Raw genomic sequence first — 5,460 nt, forward strand, 5'->3', positions numbered from 1 at the left:
CAGACTGGTTAGAGCTCTTACCATGAGGAGGGAAAACAAATGATATTCAGACTGGTTAGAGCTCTTACTATGAGGAGGGAAAACAGATGATATTCAGACTGGTTAGAGCTCTTACTATGAGGAGGGGAAACGGATGATTTTCAGACTGGTTAGAGCTCTTACTACGAGGAGGGAAAACAGTTGCTATTCAGACTGGTTAGAGCTCTTACTATGAGGAGGGGAAACAGATGATATTCAGACTGGTTAGAGCTCTTACTATGAGGAGGGAAAACAGATGATATTCAGACTGGTTAGAGCTCTTACTATGAGGAGAGAAAACAGTTGATATTCAGACTGGTTAGAGCTCTTACTATGAGGAGAGAAAACAGTTGATTTTCAGACTGGTTAGAGCTCTTACTATGAGGAGAGAAAACAGATGATATTCAGACTGGTTAGAGCTCTTACTATGAGGAGAGAAAACAGTTGATATTCAGACTGGTTAGAGCTCTTACTATGAGGAGGGAAAACAGATGATATTCAGACTGGTTAGAGCTCTTACCAAGAGGAGGGAAAACGGATGATATTCAGACTGGTTAGAGCTCTTACTATGAGGAGGGAAAACAAATGATATTCAGACTGGTTAGAGCTCTTACTATGAGGAGGGAAAACAGATGATATTCAGACTGGTTAGAGCTCTTACTATGAGGAGGGAAAACAGATGATATTCAGACTGGTTAGAGCTCTTACTATGAGGAGGTAAAACAGATGATATCCAGACTGGTTAGAGCTCTTACTATGAGGAGGGAAAACAGATGATATTCAGACTGGTTAGAGCTCTTACTATGAGGAGGGGAAAACAAATGATATTCAGACTGGTTAGAGCTCTTACTATGAGGAGGGAAAACAGATGATATGCACACTGGTTAGAGCTCTTACTATGAGGAGGGAAAACAGATGATATTCAGACTGGTTAGAGCTCTTACTATGAGGAGAGAAAACAGATGATATTCAGACTGGTTAGAGCTCTTACTATGAGGAGGGAAAACGGATGATATTCAGACTGGTTAGAGCTCTTACTATGAGGAGGGAAAACAGATGATATTCAGACTGGTTAGAGCTCTTACTATGAGGAGGGAAAACGGATGATATTCAGACTGGTTAGAGCTCTTACCATGAGGAGGGAAAACAGATGATATTCAGACTGGTTAGAGCTCTTACCATGAGGAGGGAAAACAGATGATATTCAGACTGGTTAGAGCTCTTACTATGAGGAGGGAAAACAGATGATATTCAGACTGGTTAGAGCTTTTACTATGAGGAGGGAAAACGGATGATATTCAGACTGGTTAGAGCTCTTACTATGAGGAGGGAAAACAGTTGATATTCAGACTGGTTAGAGCTCTTACTATGAGGAGGGAAAACAAATGATATTCAGACTGGTTAGAGCTCTTACTATGAGGAGGGAAAACAGATGATATTCTCAAATGATATTGAAAGTAATCGTTTCTCCACCTACTGAAATAACTTGTATTAGAGTAAATAGCAATTGTGGAGTAGGACAATTATAGCTGGTCATAATACCTGGCACCATCTGAATACAATGCCCCTGTTGACCGCTGTGCATATTGCATTAAACAATACGGAAGGAAACGGAGGCATAACATAACCTCTGTAGATATGTTTGGTCTGAAATGTATATACATTACTGCCAGCTGGTGTTTCTGCATTCCTAACCCCTCTTAATATCCAAGGAGAATGTTGTGAAGATGACACACTGTTTCCAGATACTCCTAATCTTTCTTATCCTCCTTCTTCTCCTCCTCCTCCTCTTCCTCCTTTCTTCCTCTTGTCTCAGTTTTATACATCCTGTTCCATATCATAATGTTTCACACATGGTCCCAGCTGAGGCGGAACTGTCTTTCCAGAGAGGCAGGAAGAGGGACATGAAGAGAGGAGAGGAAGACAAAGGAGAGAGGGAGAGATGGGCAGAGGAGAGGAGGGAGAGAGGGAGAAAGGGGCAGAGATGAGGAGAGGAGGGAGAGAGGGGTGGGGAGAAAATAGGGTATGGGTGAAAGAGAAGAGGAGGAGAGGAGAGGGGTGGAGAGGAGAGGAGATATAGGGAGAGAATGGTAATAGAGGGGTGGGACAGAAGAGGAAAGGAGAGGAGCGGAGAGGAGATATAGGGAGAGAATGGTGCGAGAGGAGAGGAGAGGAGAGGGGAGGGGAGGAGGGAAAGAGGGTGAATAAGAAAGGAGGGGTGAGAAGGAAGAAATGAGGAGAGAGGGAGGAGGGAGAGATATAGGGAGAGAATAGGGAATGATAGGTGAGAGGTCAAGATATGAGGCCCAGATGCCCAGATGACTAATTTGACACATTTCCCACAATCCTTTTCTCACTGTCTGCCACCATCAACACGTTTACCATCCGGGAGAGGTGAGGCGTCCAAGGTCTGGCACAGGTCTGGTAAGACGGGATCCTCCTGATGTACACCCTAGTGGAGCTGTTGTCCAGGGAGACATTGTATCTAGCAGTGTTCCAGAGATGTGACACATACAGTATGAGCCACTTGGTTTTTCCAGACTGTTGACTGTCTATCTCTCTGTTGCTGTCCTCCCAGGTCTGCCTCAGCTCTGGCAGGTAGACACATGCACTTTGTATTCTGAGGGAAAACTGGCAGGTAAACGTTGCCTTTTTTTGCACAGATCTAAGACGAGTTTACCCTGCCCAAATCCTAACCTAAACCATTAGGGAGCAGAACACCACACTGTCCTTAGATCAGATTCACCGTCCTGGTTTTCACTGCAGCTGTTAGTAAATCTATTCAACTCTACAAATCTGTCTTCCTTTGTGCTTAGTTTCAACTGCGGAACAGAGTTATGTGTGTGTGTGTGTGTGTGTGTGTGTGTGTGTGTGTGTGTGTGTGTGTGTGTGTGTGTGTGTGTGTGTGTGTGTGTGTGTGTGTGTGTGTGTGTGTGTGTGTGTGTGTGTGTGTGTGTGTGTGCGTGTGCGTGTGCGTGTGCGTGCGTGTGTGCACGTGTGTGTGTGTGCATGAGCACGCGTCCATGTACGTGCGTGTCTTCCTTCGAACAAAGCCATCGTGTAGCTAGACAACCTCATTTCCCCCTTAACCCACTTCTGGAGCTGAGGAGGGCTGCTTCACTAATAGTTGTCAAGCCTTAGCTTCAGTAATAGTTACTAAGCGGTATAAAAAAAGGGGGTCATTACGGGAAGCAGCCTGTCTCGTCTTAGTGTGTGTGTAATTAACATTTCACAGTGCCTATCTCATTAGACGAGACAAGGGAAGTTGAGCAGGCAGGAACTGAAGCACTGAGGCACAGTACGGCAAGTCACATGAGATTCAGAACTCAATGGAATCTGTCTCTCTTCTTATCCATCTAGAGAAAGGGACTTTTTCATCTGTTTTCTGTCTGTCTCTCTTCTTATCCATCTAGAGAAAGGGACTTTTTCATCTGTTTTCTGTCTGTCTCTCTTCTTATCCATCTAGAGAAAGGGACTTTTTCATCTGTTTTCTGTCTGTCTCTCTTCTTATCCATCTAGAGAAAGGGACTTTTTCATCTGTTTTCTGTCTGTCTCTCTTCTTATCCTTCTAGAGAAAGGGACTTTTTCATCTATTTTCTGTCTGTCTCTCTTATCCATCTAGAGAAAGATCAAATCAAATCAAACATTATTTGTCACATGCCCCGAATACAAGCGTAGACCTTACCGTGAAATGCGTATTTACAAGCCTTTTACCAACCGTGCTGTTCAAGAAGAATTAAGAAAATATTTACCAAATAAACTAAAGTAAAAAGTTTAGGGACTTTTTCAGAGTGTTTTCTGTCTCTTTCTCCTCCTATCCATCTAGAGATAGGAACTTTTTCAGTCCACAAAATAGCCCCTTGAAGCAGGTAAAAGTTGGACAGTATGAACATGCAGTAAGTGATAGCATTTTTATTTTTGTTTCAGTTGTGCAGTGGCCTTGGTAGATAAACTGATATAGATTCCCTGTTGTTAGCTTACTCCAGGGACTGGGAATGATGAAGGCTTTCTCTATGTTAGTGTAGGGACTGGGAATGATGAAGGCTTTCTCTATGTTACTGTAGGGACTGGGAATGATGAAGGCTCTCTCTATGTTACTGTAGGGACTGGGAATGATGAAGGCTTTCTCTATGTTACTGTAGGGACTGGGAATGATGAAGGCTCTCTCTATGTTACTGTAGGGACTGAGAATGATGAAGGCTTTCTCTATGTTACTGTAGGGACTGGGAATGATGAAGGCTTTCTCTATGTTACTGTAGGGACTGGGAATGATGAAGGCTTTCTCTATGTTACTGTAGGGACTGGGAATGATGAAGGCTCTCTCTATGTTACTGTAGGGACTGGGAATGATGAAGGCTTTCTCTATGTTACTGTAGGGACTGGGAATGATGAAGGCTTTCTCTATGTTACTGTAGGGACTGGGAATGATGAAGGCTTTCTCTATGTTACTGTAGGGACTGGGAATGATGAAGGCTTTCTCTATGTTACTGTAGGGACTGGGAATGATGAAGGCTTTCTCTATATTACTGTAGGGACTGGGAATGATGAAGGCTTTCTCTATGTTACTGTAGGGACTGGGAATGATGAAGGCTTTCTCTATGTTACTGTAGGGACTGGGAATGATGAAGGCTTTCTCTATGTTACTGTAGGGACTGGGAATGATGAAGGCTCTCTCTATGTTACTGTAGGGACTGGGAATGATGAAGGCTTTCTCTATGTTACTGTAGGGACTGGGAATGATGAAGGCTTTCTCTATGTTACTGTAGGGACTGGGAATGATGAAGGCTTTCTCTATGTTACTGTAGGGACTGGGAATGATGAAGGCTTTCTCTATGTTACTGTAGGGACTGGGAATGATGAAGGCTTTCTCTATGTTACTGTAGGGACTGGGAATGATGAAGGCTTTCTCTATGTCACTGTAGGATCTGAATGCAGTTGGGAAGTTTGATGAGCAGGTGATCAAGAGCATGACCACAGCTGTTTATCTTGCAGGAGCAATGTGTGTACGTGTGTGTGTGTGTGTGTGTGTGTGTGTTATTCACTGCCGGTCTGAATGCAAGTGGATTGACAGGTGATTAAGAATGTTTCTTCAGTTTATTATTTAAAAAAGTGCACTGTGTTCTTTGGCCCATTTTGGAGACAGTACCATGACTCTGGCCCAGTGTCCCTTGGCCCATTTTGGAGACGGTACCATGACTCTGGCCCAGTGTTCCTTGGCCCATTTTGGAGACGGTACTATGACTCTGGCCCAGTGTCCCTTGGCCCATTTTGGAGACGGTACCATGAATCTGGCCCAGTGTTCCTTGGCCCATTTTGGAGACAGTACCATGAATCTGGCCCAGTGTTCCTTGGCCCATTTTGGAGACAGTACCATGACTCTGACCCAGTATTCCTTGGCCAGGCCCTGGTTTGTTGGCTCTGTTAATAACAGTAATTGTTCTC

Source organism: Salvelinus alpinus, chromosome 3 (genome assembly GCF_045679555.1).
Source record: "Salvelinus alpinus chromosome 3, SLU_Salpinus.1, whole genome shotgun sequence".
NCBI lineage: Eukaryota > Metazoa > Chordata > Actinopteri > Salmoniformes > Salmonidae > Salvelinus > Salvelinus alpinus.